Below are 20,607 nucleotides of genomic sequence, written 5' to 3'. Positions count from 1 at the left end.
ATCCTGCCCGGCACATTAGCTGAGACCATTCCAGAGCGTCAATTACTCAGGGACTCAGGAGGCTGAGCACGTCCCCTAGCCAGCAGCAACCACAGGAGACTCCAGAATGTCCCAACAGGGAAAGAACACATTCCCTCTAAGTTGATGCTTTTCTGGCCCTTTTTAATGTGGGAGAGATCGGACACGTTATTTAATAGAAAGTGGCAAGCAGGACAGCAGAGGAGGAAACAAATGTCCCGAAATCAGCTATTTAAATGTCAACGCCAACAGTTAAAAATTCTTTTTAAGAAGTTGGGAAGGTAATATGTAAGCCTACGTAGAAGACACATTCACCAGAAAGCAGACACCGAAAGCAAATACGGGAGGTGCTCTGATTAAATACAAAAATTCAACGTTCATCATTTCTGGATATGAGACGGCTGTGCTTTTTTTTGAATGTCCTTAAACAAAATTCATCAGTGACACTTGAAGAGTTCACCTAACAAACAGATCATTTGTACTGCATCCAATTCCTTAATTAACAGATTCATATACGAGATACTCAAGAAAAATACGCCTAATTTACCTACTTTAATAGAAGTTGTTTTACGAAGGAAGAAAAAAGACCACATGCAACAATTTGCTTTATATAAAGCACAGCAGAAAGTCAGATAGATACACAACATTCCTCATACACAGCAGCTAAGGCTGAAAGGTTTGCACTCCACTTAAGACAACTGACTGCAAGTATGGAACAGCCCTTATGTTGGTTCAATTTATCATGACACCAAGAATGGCGAAAGTAAAGGGCGAAAATTCACGCTCATTATAGCCTTCCAAACGCTTTCAGCCCATTATCCACCCAGGTACTAGGTTAAAATGCCAAGAAGGAGGCATACCGACTCTAAGCGCACTTTGTTTCGACTCAAGAACCCATTATCATTTTGGTTTTTAAACGTTTCTTGGAATGAAAAGACAAAGAAATGCAAGCCGGATTTACCAAGAAACATCCAGGCTGGGTCCTCACAGAAGCCTGGAATAAAAAGGGTCACCAGCTCCGGCCTTTCATTTTCAGCCCAGAGACACTGTGTGACTCGCCCAAAGATAAAGGACTTTGGAGAGAGACACGATGACCTCGAACCACAAAGTACGGGGCAATTCAACTTTTCACCCCCTGAACTTTCATACTTTTTCAGTGATAAACTCCACACACACATACAGGTGGGCTTTCCCACGTCAGCCAGTGACACCTCTCAGAACCGCTCCATGGGGTGCTGCCTACACGGCTCACAGCTCCACCTGGCCTGCTGGTGCCATTTTTAAATAGGAAACTGCGCTTGGCTCACACTTTATACAATACACAAACTGGCTGTTCGCATTCAAATATGCTGAGACCAACGAGAGAGCGCATTAGCTGTGCCAAAGGAAACCAATCTTTGCTTCTAACTGAAAACCCTCAGGCTTAGGCCAGAGGGCTCTGTGCTCAACTGTCCAAGAGCCTGAACCGACATGCCTAAAAGGCTGGAATCTACACATCAAGGACAAGTTCTAAAAGGTGAGGTGCAACGGACAGGCTTTTACTCTTTTTAAAGCTTTCTGAGAAAAGAACTCCTACTTTCACACTTTACAATTTTGTACTTATTTTAGGAACTGGTTACAAAAAGAAGTGGGGGCTGCCTGCCATCAACACAGGCGCTCCCCACTCCCCGATGACAGAGTGAGACGTGCAGCTCTGAGAGTGACTGCTGAAAACGCAGTCTGACAAGAGACCAAACGAGCTACATACGTACATCAAATCACCACGAGGCCCACTTCAAATATCTTACAATTCAGTGTGTCAACTACACTCAGTAAGGCTGAAATTTAAAAAAAAAGAAATGAGCATGACATGGACAGCAAAATAGCAACAGATAAAGATCCTAAATACAGAAACCCCAAATCCTCAAATCGACTCTCACACTTGTATTAAAGAGAGACCCTTTACAACTAAAAGATGCCCGAAAAGGGCCTGGAACTCCCTTAAAATAAAGAAGAATGACACGACATGAATTTTACAGTTACTAACACATGAGATTACAAGGTTGTAGGGGTCATCTCTAGCTCTTCAATGACAGAATTTTTTTTTATTACATTATCAAAGGAAAAGCAGATTTTTCAGAAGAGAATGTGTCAGGATGACATGTTTACAATCCCTCTATCTCCCAGTTTTCTGCTTATCACCAGCATCTTTATAAACACACCCACTATACCCCTCCCTGGAGCTTTGAGAAAGGACTGCTGAAGAAACCCCCATCAGAGACAGCAGCAGGCGTTGCCTGCCCAGACAACACGGTGGAACTGAGTAGAATCCTCTGAGCTGCCAGCATCTCGCTAAAGTGCCCCACAGGAGATCAGGCTCGGAATTTCGACTCTGCCTCTCTCTTCAGAGAGCCAAATTAATCCCAAGAGCTCTCATCCCAACTGCAGAACTTTTACCGCCATGACTGGCCCAGCACTCTCACTTAAAAATTAATGACCAATGTGTTTCAAAATACTCTTTCTATACTGATGACCTACTTTTCTTATCAACAACTGGGGGAAAGCACACTGTGTACGACTGTTCAAACTTGCTAAGTCTGTTTCCACTACTTAGTCAGATGGAGTTTCTCTTGGAATAAAATTTTCATAATTCTTTGGCAATATACTTATACCAGGAAATGAAATTACTGGACTCCAAGATCTTTTTGTGGTTTTTTTTTTTTAAGGCATTTTTATGAAGACCCTCATAAGGCTAGCCATAGCAAAAGTAGCAATGTCAAAAAAACAGAGTAATCTCCTTCAACTGAAGAATTTCTGTCTTCCCTTTATAATACCCTATACCCTGGGTAAGCAGTGATTAAATAAACATACTCTTGACCATATTTCAAGGGGAGGTAAGAGTAGGAATAACTCCGGCCTGGATTCAAGACTAGCTTATCCTGACACAGTCACCTAACCACTAAATCATTTTAGTCCTATGGTTGGTTGTTTCTTCATCTATAAAATAGGAGAACTAAAATAAATTATTTCTAGGATCCTATTATTAATATAATTATTATAATCTAAAGCCTGCAAATCTATAGAGAACGCTTCTTTCACTGGGATTCAGTCCACATCCCCTAATAAAACACACACAATTCAAGGAGAACGGAGTTAGCACCACCCACGGGGTAATACACATAACACACACACTCCACTGTGATTGCTGAAGAGGTCTTTAATCCCAGTCACTCATCATACATTTATTCAACAACTATTTACTGAACTCTGACCGTGCGCCTGGAGTGATGCTAGACGCTGCAGATGCAATGGTGAGCAAGGAGACGGGCCCGGCTCTCACAAAGCTGACAGTCTCCAGGAGGAGACACCACAATCAATTATTCACACCAACGTCACTGTGCTGCTGCGACAAACACTGGGACACAGAAGTTCACGGGGGCAGGGAGTCAATACAGGACGAAGAACCACTTCTTAGGAGCAGCTCCCAAGAGCTTTCTCTTTACAAGTAGGGTGTCTGAAAAGAGCAAAAACATAGGGAAAATATTTAAATTACTTATTGTGCCTTTTCAGATTAATAACTGGATCCGTGGCTTCAAAATTAAGGTAGTTTGCCCACAGGGGTGCCCAGAGCTCGAAGGTAAACATATTTAACAGGGGCTTCCCTAGTGGCACGGTGGTTAAGAATCCGCCTGCCAGTGCAGGGGACACGGGTTCGAGCCCTGGTCTGGGAAGATCCCACATGCCGCGGAGCAACTAAGCCCGTGTGCCACAACTACTGAGCCTGCGCTCTAGAGCCCGTGCGCCACAACTACTGAGCCTGCGCTCTAGAGCCCGTGAGCCACAACTACTGAAGCCCGCGCGCCTAGGGTCCGGGCTCCGCAACAAGAGAAGCCACCGCAATCAGAAGCCCGCGCACCGCAACCAAGAGTAGCCCCCGCTCACCGCAACTAGAAAAAGCCCGCACGCAGCAATGAAGACCCAACACAGCCAAAAAAAACCCAAAAAACAAAAAACATGTTGAACAGGCTATTTGAAAATGAAATTAACACTGTTTAAAATGAAAATGAATTTTCAGCCATCCTATAGAAAAAGCAGCAGTATATAGGCATACACAGCTCAACGATATTGAAGGTCTGGTTCCAGACCACCGCGATAAAGCAAATCTCAAAATAAAGCGGGTCACAAGAATTTTTTGGTTTCCCAGTGCATATAAAAGTTATGTTTACACTATACTGTAGCTATACACTATTAAGCGTACAATAGCAGTATGCCTAAAAAAAATGTACACACCTTAATTTAAAAACACTTCATTGTTAGAAGCCAACTATCTAATCTGAGCCTTCAGAGAGTTATAATCTTTCTTCTGGTTGGGGGTCCTGCCTCTGTGTTGACGGCTGCTGACTGACCACGGCGGTGGTTACTGAAGGTTGGGTAGCTGTGGCAATTTCCTTTTTTTCTTCTTTTCTTTTCTTTTTTTAGTTTTTTGCCACGCTGCGCGGCTTGCCAGACCTTAGTTCCCCGACCAGGGATTGAACCCGCACCCTCGGCAGTGAAAGCACAGGGTCCTAACCACTGGACCACCAGGAAATTCCCGGCAATTTCTTAAAATAAGACACCAATGACGTATGCCACATCAATTGATTCTTCCTTTCACGGAAGACTTGTCTGTAGCATGAAAAGCTGTTTGATAGCATGTTACTCACACTAGAAGTTTTCTTCAAAATTGGGGTCGGTCCTCTGCTGCTGCTTTATCAACTAAGTTTATGTCATATTCTAAAGCCTTTGTTATCAATTCAGCAATCTTCACAGCATTTTCACCGGGAGTAGAGTCCGCCTCAAAAACCACTTTCCCTGCTCATCCATGAGAAGCAACTCCTCATCTGTTCAAGTTTTATCATGAGATGGCAGCAATCCAGTCCCATCTTTAGGCCCCACTTCTAATTCTACTTCTCTTGCTATTTCCATCCCATCTGCAGTTACTTCCTCCACTGAAGTCATCCATGACAACTGGAATTAACTTCTTCCAAATTCCTATTAATGTTGGTATTTTGACCTCTTCCCAAGAATCATGAATGATCTTAATGACATCTAGAAAGGTGAATCCTTTCCAGTAGGTTTTCAATTGACTTTGCTAAGATCCATCAGAGGAATCACCACCTATGTCAGCTACAGCCTAACAAAATGTATTTCTTAAATAGTAAGACTTGAAAGTCGAAACTCCTTCTTGATCCGTGGACTGCAGAGTGGACACTGTGTTAGCAGGCACGAAAACAACATTCATCTCGTGGCACCTCTCCACGGGAGCTCGGGAGTGGCCAGGTGAGTTGTTAACAGGCAGCGATATTTCGAAAGGAATCTTTTTCTGAGCAGTCGGTCTCAACAGTAGGCTTAAAATATTCAGGAAACCATGTTGTAAACAGATGTGCTGTCATTCAGGCTTTGTTGCTCCATTTATAGAGCACAGGCAGAGTAGATTTAGCATAATTCGTAAGGGCCCTAGGATTTTCAGAATAGTAAATGAGCCCCGGCTTTAACTTAAGTCACCAGCTGCATGAGCCCCTAACAAGAGAGTCAGCCTGTCCTTTGAAGCCTTGAAGCCAGGCATTGACTTTTCCTCTCTAGCTATGAAAGTCCTAGGTGGCATCCTCTTCCAGTAGAAGATTGTTTCATCTATGTTGAAAATCTGTTATTTAGTGCGCACCTTCATTAACGATCTGAGCTGGATCTTCTGAAGAACTTGCTCCAGGTTCTATGTCAGCACTTGCTGCCTCACCTTGCACTTTGACGTTATGGAGACAGCTTCTTTCCTTAAACCTCATGAACTGACCTCTGCTAGCTCCAAACTTTTCTTCTGGAGCTTCTTCACTTCTCTCAGCCTTCACAGGATTGAAAAGAGTCAGGGCCTTGCTCTGGATTAGGCTTTGGCTTAAGGGAATGTTGTGGCTGGTTTGATCTTCTCTCCAGACCACTCAAACTTTCTCCATATCAGCAATAAGGCTGCTTTGCTTCTTATCATTCCAGGTTCACTGGAGACCTTCAAGAACTTTTCGTCTGCACTCACAACTTGGTTAACTGGTCCAAGAAGCTTAACTGTAAGCCTATCTCGGCTTTCGACATGCCTCGCTCACTGAGCTTAATAAGTTCTAGCTTTTGATTTAAAGTGAGAGACAGAAGACTCTTTCTTTCACTTTAACACTTAGAAGCCAGTGTAGGGTTATTAACCAGCCTAATTTCAACATTGTTGTGTCTCAGGGAACAGGGAGGCCTGAGGAGAGGGAGAGAGACAGGGGAATGGCCAGATAGCGGAGCAGTTAGAAAACACATTTATTGAGTTCACCATCTTATTATGGGCGTGGTTTGTGATGCCCCAAAACCATTACAATGGTAACATCAACGATCACTGATCACAGAGCACCATACCAAGTATAATAATGAAAAAGTTTGAAATATTGCGAGAATTACCAAAATGTGACACAAAGACATGAGGTGAGCAAATGCCATTGGAAAAAATGGCACTGATAGACTTGCTGGATGCAGGGTTGCTACAAACCTTCCATTTGTAAAAAGCACAGTGTCTGTGAAGTGCAACAAAATGAGGTGTGCCTGTACCTCTTGAAATCTTACTGCACCTTCAGACAAATTGTTTTGTCTGATCCTTTTTGGTAAAATTACAAACTATTTCCTTATCAGCACACCTCTCTTCTAAAGAGGGGAAAAACAAAAAACTCAGAATATCAGTGTCAACAACAGAGTGCAAGAAACTGGGGAAAATGTAGTTACTACCAAACAAATACTTGACCACCACCCAACACCTTCCGAAGGTCTCAGTTCTTTAGTGGGAAAACGCCACACATCTCCTTTTACCAATAAAATGAAAATACCTCCGGGGAAGTGGAGACAAACAAAACTCAACTTTCAGGAGGAAACACTTGGGCTAAGTATTTTGGGAGTGAATTCTCTATTACTAGAAGCTTTTACCAGCCTTAGCTGGTACAACTGTAACCTTAACCATCCCAAATCCAATTTCCCTCCAAACTGGATAAAGATTTGAAAAGAAAATCATAGTCCTTAATCCTTTATGTTAAATTAATTGGACTGCATAATAGTAACTAAAAGAGAAATTCCATACGCCTCAAATGAAAGCAGGAAGAATCCTTTTTTAAGCATTTTGAGTAGAAGGTTAGCAGAAAGATCAGGGGCTTCCCACCCCTAACAGTACTCTTCTAAAAAACTACATTTACAACAAACAAACTACATGTATGGTTTACAAACCTCTAAAATGGCCTCTAAAAATGGCCAGAAATAACACACACAAAAATGCAGCTACAAAATGATTCTTTTTTTGTGATCACATGTTACTAATACGATATAAACCAAAGCCTACAGGTTTTCAAATTTTAATATTGCACAAATGAACTCCTAAATGATTCAACAGCTGAAAGGGTGCCCAATTCACCCTTTCTTAATGTACTTGGTTCTTGTCAATTTCTCAAGTTAAATGAACCCAAGCACGTTAAATCCTTGGAGATCCAGGAGCCACTGAAATGAGCTGAGACCTGCCCTGTGATTCCCCTGGGGCTGGGCCTAGGGGCCCCTCAGCGTCCAGTGCAGACACTTTACAGGCAGTCGATTAAAAGATAAGAAACTGGAGGAAAGGAGAAAGACAAGAAAGGGAAACTCAGTTTTTTCGAGGGCTACCTTAACTTTAAATCCTCATCTTGATACAAATTAGGTTTCTTCCCATATCTGTTTTGACAAAAACTCTCCAGCTGAAGGCACACTTCCACTAGGACGTTCCTTCATGGATTCTTTCTGAAGTCGAAGTTGCTAACCAAACCACAAATCAAAGCCCTAAGAACTCCATGCCACCAGTACTTTCAATTTGTTCAAGAAGTTAGTTAGGTAAATTTGCAATAAAGTACCAATATGTGATGCCACCCTATTTTTCATCAGAATTCACGCTTTAAATAATCAGAACTCCAAAATTTGCTTTACAGATAAAACGTTTCAGTAAATAAATGTGTGTATATGCTAACACACTTATTTAAATGAAAATGATGACTAGCTTATCATAACATAACTCACTAGGCAAATGTTTACAATCAGTAGTCCTTCTATACCACAGAAAATTTCCTCTTTTCCTTTCATCTTCTAGGAAAATGGGAAGACTAACAATCACTATTACAAGTGTACCATGTAAAACTGAAATTCAATTATTCGACTAACATTTACTGAGCACCTACCATGTGTCACGCAGCCCGCTTGGAAACGGAGGCACAAAAACATTGTGACATTCTCTGCCTTCACGGAACGTGGCATAGAGTGGGTACTAGTGTTCACTTTCACAAAGTGGAAAATAATAATTCCACACTTATGTTTACTTAAAATTTCTACTCATTTAACCCAAAATGTAATTAGGAATAGCACAGAAATCAATAATGTTAGGGATACCCACAAATTACACTTCCAGCTACCTTTACAGCTCCATATCTAAACTATGCTTACCTTTTACGCAAACACACCGTATAAATGTGTATTCTGTTCTCATGACCCTGGACAATCTGGGCCATCTCCCTTATCCATTTGACACTACTCTCCCCCAATTACACCTCCTCTGAGTCAGCCCAGCGCTATTTCCCAAACCCTTGGGCAGGGGCAGGGCCTCGACCCAGTGTCCCAGAGACACTGACTCCCCACCACCCTGTCCTCTCAACCCCCGCAGAGCTCAGGCTTCACACAGAGAATTCAGCGTCAAGAATTACATACTTGGGGGCTAGAAAAAGCTTGTAATGTATTTTTAAAACTATTATACCTTTTAAAAGTAAATCAAAATATTAAGCCTGCCATTAACACTTCGTGAACAAGACTTCTTCTAACTGCACCAGAAAAATCAAGTCCCTAATCCTTATCACACTTAGCATCATAAAATGCTCCAATAAGACATTCTTAAAAACCAGACAATCCAAACCCTTCAAAGAGGCAATAACAAAAAGGAAAGATCAATTATTTCCCTGTGAGGAAAGAAGGGGCTTTGTGGTAAGAGTTTATAAAGGGACAGAGATATAGACGGGGACCAGCACAAGTTGCCCCAACTCACAACCATTACCCTGCCCTGATCTACTTCTCAAAGGTCCTGGAAACTAAGTCACTGCTAAAACATAAGACCCTTTCAAGCTGTGTTTCCCAAATGAAAAGAGAAAAAAAAAAAAGGATCCTGTGTATTTTGAAAAAAGCTGAGCAGATTCTCTGTTTTCGAGGTTACAGGAGGAACCTTTCTAAAGCAGGCAAGGCTTCTTCCCGATTCCAGGAACCAGGGCTAGCCTTCTATGTGGGCTCTGTCTGACCCCACTCGCTTTCCTTCAGCTTTCCCCTTGAAACATTGTTATACTGACTACATGCCAACATTTCAGCGAGATGATGCTCATCAATAAGGAGCTTCCTTTGTAAAAATATTAACACTGTAGCTCTAAAAGGGTTGAGACGTGAGTGAAATAAGACAAAGCCCTAGTCCTTCTAGCACTGAATAACGGTGGTAGTCTAGTAGGAACTGTAGCCATCCAGGAGCACAATAGCAGAAATGAATTTGAACCATCTGCTTTGCGACTACTATTTAAAGGAGGTCAGCTTAACCAGCGGAGTGGAAGCTTCAAGTTAAGAGAGAAGGAAGATGAACTTGGAGGGCTGCTGTGGCATGAGGCTGCTGGATGCCACACAGCCTACACAGACAGGCATCTGGGGTGGAGCAGGGTTCCTTACTTCTTTGTCACATGACTCCCAGCTTCCAAGATCCAGAATTCAGCTATCATCATTAACAGTTTAAAAAGCTGTGCTGTGAGTTAAACAGATTTCTTCAGTCTAGGCTGGGAACCTACCCACCACTATAACACTGAATCTGTACCCAAAAATGCCTTCTCAGTTCCAAATAACTGAGTTAGACTTTGGAACACGACCCAGTCCTGGGTTGGGGACTGAATGTACACGTTGCCTCCAAAACAGAAGCTGCCTCTGGGCTCTCAACCTTTCATGGTTAGAGAACCACATGACTCACAACTATCCTTTGCAGGTAAGATGTATCATTTGTTCCACTTGACAATGTATAATAATTCAGCCCAGTGCATGCATGATATCTCTATACTGCATAAGAAGACCAGGGACGTTTCAGGGTATGTATGTATGTATGTATGTGTGTATGAATGAATGAATGAATAAATAAACAAATACTTCCAATTTCCCTTTTCCTATGTAACACTGTAAAGCAACAGTGGTTCCCATAAGAGAGAGAGCCTAAGGGATGGTTACTCTATTTCTAAAACAGACAACATGCATCTTATTAAATATCACCCCAAAGAGCTGTGGCCAGCACTTGCTGGCTCTGGCCTTTCTCTTGCTTGCCAAGAAAAACTCGGATGACATTGTTAAGCTAAAGACACTACTAACCGCAAAATTAATTCACCATCTAGCTTGTAAAGTGATAGTCAGTCTCCTAATAAATCCTTCTGCTTAACGGAGATGATAGCTCAAGTTCATGTGTGTTTCTCAGTCACCGCTCAGGCAGCATTTGAGTTCTTACATTAATAAACCAGCCTCAATTCAAGTTCCTAAGAATGAAAGGAATTAGAGTCTTTAACTAGAAAAGAATGCTTGACCATTATGAAAAGGAATTTAAGTATCTTTCATGTGAAGTAAGCAAATAATGGTGAGTAAACATTCATCCTACAGAGGGGGAGCTTGTGAATTTTGTCAAGAACCCTGACAATGTCAAGAGTGGAAATACACCCCCAAAGGCCTCACACTCCCAACACTTCCCTTCCCATGTGTGTTTATGGCCGTTCACGAAACTGAAACACTACAGCTTTGTTCATCCAGAATGAAGGCCTCAGCAACTGTCAGAACGTGGGGACACACATGAGTCCGCAATGGGGCAAAAAAGGCTCTTACACCAAACTGCCACGTGCCCAGATTACCAGGCTGCCTTGGTTCCCTGGAGATAGAATGACCACTCTGTGAAGTAATGATCAACTTCTGCCAATGCCACGGGGTTTTCATTATGCCTGTCTGTAGTTCCAGTACTGGCTGGATGTTGTTCCTGTCAAAATCAGCCTTTTCATATATGGATGGCTTAATGGGGCTGACCTTTGCGATATTAATTGGTCTTTGAAACACCCAAGATAAATCCTTACCATGACTGCATACTAATGGTCAGATTACATGATTGAGGACACAAAAAGGGATCAATAAAATACTGTCAAGGAACTTTACATGAAAACTAGGAAATCAAGTCTACCAAAGGCTTTTCCAAGAGAGTCCACGTATTTTCAAGTTTCCCCAAACTGCATCTAAAAAGAAACCCTGAAAATCTGGACCAAGCTTCATAGTTTAATACATGTACAATCTGAAGATGTGAGGTGGGGGGGGGGAAACCCATTGGTACTAACTACCAATTGTGATGATGAACTGAAGTGATAAACAGTGACAGTGATAAACAGTAGGTTCAGTTTGTAAATCCGGCAAAAGACTGTGGCAGAAGCTTAAGAGGGAATTGTTGCATTGGGTCAAGGACTAAAACTCAAGGTAAGCACACTGGGTTCACACTGTTAAAAAAAAAAAAAAATTCACACTATAGTATAAATCTACACCACCTACTACAAAAATGAATTCACACTACCCATGGAAGGAGGTGGGGACAGAAGGGAAGGACAGTCAAGTTCCTGATCTTGGGCAAGTCTTTCAAGCACCTGTGACCACAGTCCCCTCGTCCATCAGATGAGGAACAAGGCAGCAAGGTACTTTCCGCTCTGGCTGTGATTCAGAGTCACCAGGGAGCTGGAGCCCAGGCAGCTGGACGGACCAAGGTCTAGAGCTGATCCTCACGGGCATCAAGTTGAGGACCTCTGGGCTTGAGAAATAACCTCCCAAACCCCCAATACGATATATTTTTCAAAAGGTGGTGAGATACTGGGGCTAAAAGTATGATCCATTATTCATAATTTTTTAAATGTAGATAACTGCATGACCAAAGGGGGAAAAATATGTACTGTGAAATTCCTACCTTCAGTCATACAAAATACAAGCCTTCCTACTCCCATTTATAGTAGTTTCTCTCACTCCGATCTTTGCATTAATTTGATTTTTCTTGACTATGGCAAACAGGAGGAACAATTTTTGTCATTAATGTAAGATTCAAATGACAGGCCTAATTTAACATCCCATGAGACTATGGAGGCGCTTTTCCCACACAGAATGTTACACTGTAGCACAATGCTGCCCTTCACATCATACTCAATCCCATGAGCATCTCACACCCTGCAGCGCAATCTCCCTCCAAACCCTAAAAAGATCAATCTTTTGCCAGGAACTAAACCTTTTTCCTTAAAATAGACAGACAGACAGACTGAATAGAAGCATAAGGCCTGAATAAGAGTAGTCTGAATAGACATTTCCAATTCAGATAGATGGCCAAAAACTGCCTCATTTTTAACACTACCTTCCTATCCTAAAATTAGACACTTTTTTCCTCTCCAATGATTCAAGTTTGATTTGAAGTCTAAAATGCTAAGGCAGGAGTGGGAATCCACACAACAATAGCTTAATATCAGAAATAAAATATATTAAACTTACCCTATTTGATTCTCCCCAGTTCCATTCATTAACAGACATTTAAGGACTTCCCTGGTGGTGCAGTGGTTAAGAATCCGCCTGCCAATGCAGAGGACACGGGTTCGAGCCCTGGTCTGGGAAGATCCCACACACAACTAGGCCCGTGTGCCACAACTACTGAGCCTGCATGCCACAACTACTGAAGCCCGCGGGCCTAGAGCCCGTGCTCCACAAGAGAAGCCACCACAATGAGAAGCCTATGCACTGCAACGAAGAGTAGCCCCCGCTCACTGCAACTAGAGAAAAGCCCACGTGCAGCAACGAACACCCAACACAGCCAAAAATAAATTAATTAATTAAGAAAAAAAACCAAAACAGACATTTAAGAGTGAAGACAGAGGGAACACAAATTTATTGGGTGTCTACTCAAAACCCAGCAAGGTACCGTTAGCATCTCCATATTACAGAAGAGGCTCAGGGAGGTAGGTTAATTGACAAAATCATAGCAGAGAGTGAAACCCAGCTTAGTCTGGCTCTGAAGGTCTGCACCCCTCCTTGCCTCAATTTCTCTAGACAGAACTCTTAGAGCAAGAAACTATGTAAGTACAGATAGCTCACTGAGCCTAAGGAGACAAAGAACAAATTTGAAATTTATTTTTCTTTTCTTTACTACCTTGCCACAATCCAATCACTTCAGTGAACACACAGAAAACATACCCCAAATGGCCAACTGGTTTCTCCTAATTCTCAAGAAGATACTAAGTGCAGTATTTTTAATTAAAGTATTAATCAGATGCTCTGACAGAAGCAAGAGCATGAACAAAAGAATGAAAAGGAAGGAAGTATGCACCTTTAAAACCTGATTTACACCCACCATCAGGCGTGCACTGGGGTAGTTCCAGCACTGACTGCCTCAACACCACCAGGCTAGGCCTGCTGCATTTGGTGTTGGTAAATCATCCCAAACCAAATGTGTCCCCTGGCCATCTGCCCTGCTGAGAAGGCTGTGCGCCAGTCATCACTGTTTATTAGGGGGAAAGAACCTGGACAAGAATATCTGCCCTCAGGAAAATGTTTCAAATACTCGGTTTACATCTGAGCAATTTTTTGGTAAGAGCTGGACTTGGGTGCCAGAAAGGCAGAGAGGAATTACCCCTGTACTTCACGTTATTTTAACATAGGCAACAAAGGTGTAAATAATAACCAGAGAAACCCACTGACCTCAGGATCTTTCCAGTTAACTTCAATAAAAATAATCTTTCATTCAGCAAATATCCAGTAGGCACTAGAGACCATGCTGTGAGCAACAGAATCTCGGTCTGCTTTCCATGTGAACTTCTCTCTCACATTCTGCCTTCTATGGGAAGGCGCCTTTCAGACGGTGGGCTCAAGTTCAAATCCAGTTCCTCGTAGCAGACAGAAGTGACGAATGTCTGATGCATGAGGGCAGGGACAATGTCTGCCTGTGAGGACTAAGGAAGGTTTCCTGGAGAATCCCAAAGGACAAGAGGGATTCACCAGGTGGAAAGGGAGCCGAGTAGTAAGTGCATCACAAGATCTTAAGGCTGGACAGTTCAGGGAGTGGCAATGGAGATGAAACACAGGAAGGGGAGCAGTGAGAGATGAGACAGGCTGAAATCAGAGCTGTCCTCATCCACAACCACATTAAGTCTGAACTTTAACCACAGACAATGGGGTGGGAGACCACGAGAGGATTTAAACAGGTAATGATATGTTCCCTGATGAACCCTTTTTGATGTAGAACTAACTCAAATCTTTCCCTAATCCTTTCACATTTGGATTTTAATTTATATAACCAAACTACCAGTGAGGATGTGATTTAAGGTCTAAATAATTTCTAACTCATTATCAGTTTGGACTCCATTATGCATAAATTAAACTTCACCAAAATTAAAAACTTTTCTACTTCAAAGGACACCACCAAGAAAGTGAAAGGAGGGACTTCCCTGGTGGTACAGTGGTTAAGTGTCCACCTGCCAATGCAGGGGACACGAGTTCGATCCCTGATCCAGGAAGATCCCACATGCTGCGGAGCAACTAAGCCCGTGTGCCACAATTACTGAGCCTGCGCTCTAGACCCTGCAAGCCACAACTACTGAGCCCATGTGCCACAACTACTGAAGCCCACGCGCCTAGAGCCCGTGCTCTGCAACAAAGACAAGCCACCGCAATGAGAAGCCCGCACACCGCAACGAGGAGTGGCCCCTGCTCGCCACAGCTAGAGAAAGCCCATGCACAGCAGCAAAGACCCAGTGCAGCCAAAAACAAACAAATAAATTTATTTAAAAAAAAAAGATAACTCACAAACTGGAGAAAATGTTCGCAAGTCATATATCTGATAAGGCACTTGTATCTAGAATATAGAAATAATTCATAACAACAAAAAGATGACCCAATTTTAAAAAGAGCAAAGCATCTAAAGAGAGGTTTCTCCAAAGAAAATACACAATTGTCCACTAATGACTTGAGAAGATGCTGGACATCATTAGCCATTAGGGAAATGCAAATCAAAACCACAATGAGATACCACTTCACACCCACTAGGATGGCTAGCATCAAACAGTCAGGGAATAACAAGTGTTGGCAAGGATGTAGAGAAATGGAAACCTTTATACACTGCTTAGTGGGATTGTAAAATGGTGCAACTGCTTTGGAAAAGTCTGGCAGTGCCTCTAACAGTTAAACACAGAGTAACCAATATGACCCAGTAAGTCCCAAGAGAAAGGAAAACATATATCCACACATAAACCTGGACACAAATGTTCACAGCAGCATTATTCATAATAGCCAAAATGGAGAAACACCCAAACGTCCACCAACTGATGAATGGAAAAACAAAATGTGGTATATATCCATACAATGGAATATTTTTCAACCATTAGAAAAAGAATGAAGTACTTATACATGCTACAACATAGATAAACCTTGAATACACTATGCTTAATAAAAGACACAAAAGACCGCATATTGCATGATTCCATTTATATGAAATGTCCAAAACAAGGGAAATCCATAGAGACAAAAAATAGATAAGTGGTTGCCTAGGGCAAGTGAGGGAGAAGAATTGGGGGGGCAGGGCAGGGGACCGTTAATGGGTAGGGGGTTTCTTTTGGAGGCAATGAAAATGTTCTAAAATTGTGGTCAGGGACATCCCTTAGGGCACAGTGGTTAAGAATCTGCCTGCCAATACAGGGGACACGGGTTCGAGGCCTGGTCTGGGAAGATCCCACATGCCACGTAGCAACTAAGCCCGTGTGCCGCAAGTATTGAACCTGCGCTCTAGAGCCTGTGAGCCACAACTACTGAAGCCCGCGCACCTAGAGCCCGTGCTCTGCAGCAAAAGAAGCCACCACAATGAGAAGCCCGTGCACTACAAGGAAGAGTAGCCCCCGCTCGCCGCAACTAGAGAAAGCCTACACACAGCAATGAAGACCCAACGTGTCCAAAAATAAATAAATACATAAATTTATTTCAAAAATTAAAAAATAAAAAAAAATAAAATTGTGGTGATGACTGCACAACTCTGTGAATATACTAAAAACCACTGAACTGTACACTTTAAATGGGTGAACTGTATGGTATGTAAATTATATCTCAATAAAGTGGTTATAAAACAAAAAAGATTCCATTATGTGCCACTGAAATACAAAATAAGCTCTCAAAAGCAGTGTAGAATCTTGTTCACTCATTTTAAAGCATCTGAACTAGGGCAATGAAAACCCAGAGAGATTCTATTACTTAACATTCTAGGTACTAGGTCATACTGAAATATTCATGAGTATTTCCATGTTTTAATAAAGAAAAGGCATCTTAAGTTTAAAAAGACATACAAGTGTCAGAAAAGAGTTCTGACAGGAATAAGGTGACACTGGGAAGTCATCAAAAGGAAAACAAACAGGATTTGTACCCTGAATCTGAAAGTGGCACTCAAATTTATTATTGTTCCACCTCTGAAAAAAGAAGTCAAAGGTAAAACAACCTGGTTAATATAATGTTTCTAAAGCACCGTTGGTGACAAATCAAAGTATTAAGAAATAATTTGCCATCATACAGAACTGAATTTCCACACCCCCCAGTGACATAACTAAGAACTGATCACTTATCCTTTTGAACGTTCCGTTTCATAGGCATCTGAGTGACTCTCCTCATGGTTGGAGTGAATCTCAAAAGTGACACCTGCGTTAAGCATAAAACTTACATCAAAAAAATCCAAGTATTTAAAAAGTGCTGTATGTCATGGGTGAAGGAAGTCAAGAAGTACAAACTTCCAGTTATAAAATAAATTAAGTCATGGGATGTAATGGACAACACGGTGACTATAGTCAATAATAATGCAGTGCGTATTTGAAAGTTGCCAAGAGAATAAATCTTAAAAGTTCTCGTCACACACACACAAAAAAATTGTAACTTTGTATGGTGACGCACTGTAACTAGGCTTATTGTGGTGACCATTTCAGTGTATACAAATATCAGATCATTATGTTGTACACCTGAAACTAACATAATGTTACACGTCAATTATACTTCAATTTTTAAAAAAATAATGAAGTAGCACACACACCATAAGTCCTATCTGTCAACCCTGAATCTAATCCCAAATTATATATAAAGTAATAGACATAACTTCTGATTAGCACAATCTGCAGGCAAAGTAACAAATGATCATGAAAAATTCAATATTTTGTGCAGTGATCTCTCATTGGTATGCGTCTATTAGAATCCATCACGCTTTAATGTACATTCCACAAATAATGAAAAACAAACACGGACAAGGCACATTCCAGATTTGTCAAAAAGGTGTGTACCCAACTTTTATACCCAGTACACACGACAAACATTTACCACAAAACATGGCACCTCAAGGCCTAATATACAATTCCCACTTTTATTTCACTTTCCCCCCCTATTTATTTATGCAACCTCTCAGACCCAAGAGTTACTATTAGGCTTCATACCCAAACATTGTGACTCTGAAATGTACCTCCAAGCCAAAAAAAAAAAATTAGTTTCCTTAAATTAGTTTTCTGAAATATACAGAATCAAGTCCAAAATAGATTTTTCCCATTTCTTCAGTTTTATAGGGAATGAAGAAAGTGCAGTCATATAAACAGATATCTATTTGCCTTCACAACTGAACAGACGGTGCAAAGCAACCGCTTATACTTAATCATGTTTCTGTCTATTCTAGCAGGCCCTGGTGTCAGGACAGCTCTGCCAGATAAGGACAATGAAATGCATTATTACATAGAGTGACTACGAGCCCTACAAGTACTGTTTGAGGATGTAATCCCGGGCAGGAAGGCTGCAGTGAGAGGGCCTAATATTATATTTTGTGATAACTATTTGCAAAAGTAAACACATTCGCCACCCAGTACCAGTTTACAAACGCGCACTATATTCAATTTTGTTTTAATGTATTATAGGAAAGAAAGGCCTCTTGCTCTCCTGGGGGAGATGAGCGACTTGCAATTTGCTTCTCACACTGAATCCCACGTTTGCAACATGTAGAGCAAGGACTTCAGACACCACAAAACAAGGACAGCCTACATTAAGGCCAAATATAGGATGTGATTCTAAACCGCGATGCAGTAAAGCGTACGTTTCCTTTTCCAGCGATCAAAAACCCTTTGAACACTCCCAAAAAAGGACGGCAGGGCCAGCGCCTCCCTGCAAGAGGAAGCCCCTTTCTTCTCGGCTCTCCCCGCAGCCTGCCACTTCCCCCAACACATTCTAGTCATTTGAGAGACACAGAGCTGTGTGCGCGCGCCTGTGTGGACAGGCGGGAGAGGGCTCGGTCCCTGCATTTCCAACCTCTACGTCTGAGTTCATCCTCAGTCATTTAGGCGCAGCGGAGCCCCACCTGCACCTCGCTCCTTCTGACTGCGTCCCTCGCCAGCTGCTCCGCTCTTAGGCGAGCGTATCTCTGAATCACGCAGTTCACGCGGACGCTCCAGGCCCCCGACCCTGCAGCCTTCCTGCCCCATTCTTCCTCTCCCAACCCGCCCCCCCGCCCCTCCCCCGCCAGTCCCAGCCCTCCGTTCCCAAAGCCCGGCTCATCCTCCCGAGTCGCCCCCACCCTCATCACCCCAGCTTCAGCCCTGCCCCGCCCTTCCCGACTCCCAACCCAGCTCTTCAGTGCCCAGAGCCGGCCTCGTACCCCAAAGCTGGCAACCCCCAGGCCGGACCACCGCCCTCGTCCCTCCCACGCAGGGACCAGCTCCCCCCGGCGCCACGTGAGCCCGGCCCCTAGCCACCCCCCACCCACTCGCTCCCCAGGGCGGCTCAAGTCCCGCCTCCCAGGCCTGGCGCCCCCCGGGCTCTGCGCCCTAGCCTCTAGCAGCCCCTCCCCACCCAAGACCCCACCCAACCTGGCGGAGCCCTGACCCCTAAAACCCTTCCCGGGGCAGCCTCGTCCCCCCTCAGCTCCTCGCCCGGCCAGGAGGGTTCCGGACCCCTAAAAGTCTCCCCAGGGCAGCCTCCTCCCCACAGGAACCTGGGTTCACTCTCCCCAGGCCGAGCGGTTCGTTCCCCAACTCCCTTCCCCACCGGATCCCAAGTCTCCCGCAGCAGCCCCTACCCCTGACCCCTGCACACCGGCCAGGGCGGACCCCCGGCCCAAGGATCCACGCCGCGCGCGCCCACCCAGCCCTGTCCGCTCCACCGGGCCCTGTCCCACGCCCCGCCCGCTCCTGTCAGCCGGCGTCGGCACACGCTGAAAGGACAGGTCCGTCCGCCCGTCCGGCTCGCTCCCAAGCCGCCCCGCCGGGCGCGCGCAGCTCACCAGGGCTGAGGTGCCTGAGGCGCCGCTGCCGGAGTCCCCGCTGCAAAGCCCGAAGAAGCCTCCAACCGCTACCGCCTCCCGCCTGGCACTGAGCGCCGCGCGGGGGAGGGGCGCGGACAGCCGCCCCCGCCCCCGCCGCTCCACGCAGGCCCCGCCCCCGCGCCGCACCGTGCCCAACCAGGGCCACCGGGTTGCGGAGCACCACGCCCACTTCCGGGAGGGGAAGCCCGCTTCCCACCCTGCGTTCCACGCCTCACTCTTTCTAGCGCCCCCTCTGGTCGCGCCGAGGGATGCAGGAGTGCCGCGGAGGAAGGCGGTGTCCAAGCGCAAGCACCGCCCGCTAGTCCTCTGAGTGGCCGGAGGACCACGCCCACTGACCCCAAAGAACCGGGAGCGGTTACCTTAGAGCCCCGCCCACTGACCTGTTTGGCTTGGCACGGCCACATCCCCCGGCTCCTCAAAAATTCCCCCAGAGTCCCTTAAAACCGTGACATCAGCTCCTCTGAACCCCGCCCATTGCCCCAGCCAAACCCCTCGCCAGCCTCCCGGCTCCCTAAGCCCTTCTGCGTCACAAACCCCGCCCCAACTTCTAGAAGCCCCGCCCACGGGCTGGTAACCCTATTCGCAGCATCGCAAGTCCCGCCCACTGCCATCTAACAGCGTTGTCTCCAAGCCCCGCCCAGAATTCTCGAATCCCCGCCTCTGGCTCCCGAAGTTCCGCCTCTGCTGCCCTCACACCCTCCCACCACCACTTCTGGGGATTCCCGACGCTACGATCCTCTTTCCACTACACCATGTCACTTTGCTAGCATGAGGTGTTGGCCCCTAGGCTGGACCACACCCACATATTTCCCCCCACCACACAGAAGGGCCTATCTTGACCCAATTTCGCAGGTGAGGAAACGAAGGATACAGGGTCCCTCCCTTCCTTTTCCTGGCCAAAGACCCTCTCTTAACAACTGAGCGGCCCAGGCCTGAAAGTCAGAGCACCGGGATTCCAGTCCATCTCTGCTGCTGTCAGACTGCGTGTCCTGGGGCAGTTCCCTTCATCTCTGTGGGCCTGAATCTCCTGATCTGTAGCGTGAAGTTGTCCTCTTTATAGCCAGAGTTCCTTTCTCAAATACCAAGCTCTGAAATGCCAAGGTTTGGGGAAACTGGGACTGATGAACTGAATTAACAAAGCAGACCTGCGGATGGGTAGGCTATTTACT

General features: G+C 44.5%; 1 protein-coding gene across 3 annotated transcripts in view; it reads right to left on the bottom strand.

The window, feature by feature from the left end:
- CORO1C (coronin 1C) overlaps window positions 1-19,900 on the bottom strand; it is an 82,147-nt gene extending 62,247 nt beyond the window's left edge. The window contains exons 1-2 of one of the 3 annotated variants that reach the window (XM_068562779.1): window positions 19,397-19,479; window positions 3,270-3,511 (exon numbers count right to left, since the gene is read on the bottom strand). The gene's annotated coding sequence lies outside the window, so the exon portion shown is untranslated. Of the gene's footprint in view, window positions 1-3,269; window positions 3,512-19,396; window positions 19,487-19,818 lie in introns of those variants that run through there. The other 2 variants (XM_068562780.1, XM_068562781.1) reach the window with 2 other exon arrangements.
- Window positions 19,901-20,607: the final 707 nt, after the last annotated feature.

Source organism: Eschrichtius robustus, chromosome 14, assembly GCF_028021215.1.
Source record: "Eschrichtius robustus isolate mEscRob2 chromosome 14, mEscRob2.pri, whole genome shotgun sequence".
NCBI classification, from domain to species: Eukaryota; Metazoa; Chordata; class Mammalia; order Artiodactyla; family Eschrichtiidae; genus Eschrichtius; species Eschrichtius robustus.
Note: the sequence above shows the minus strand (reverse complement) of the source record. Positions and strands in the feature narration are given on the sequence as shown.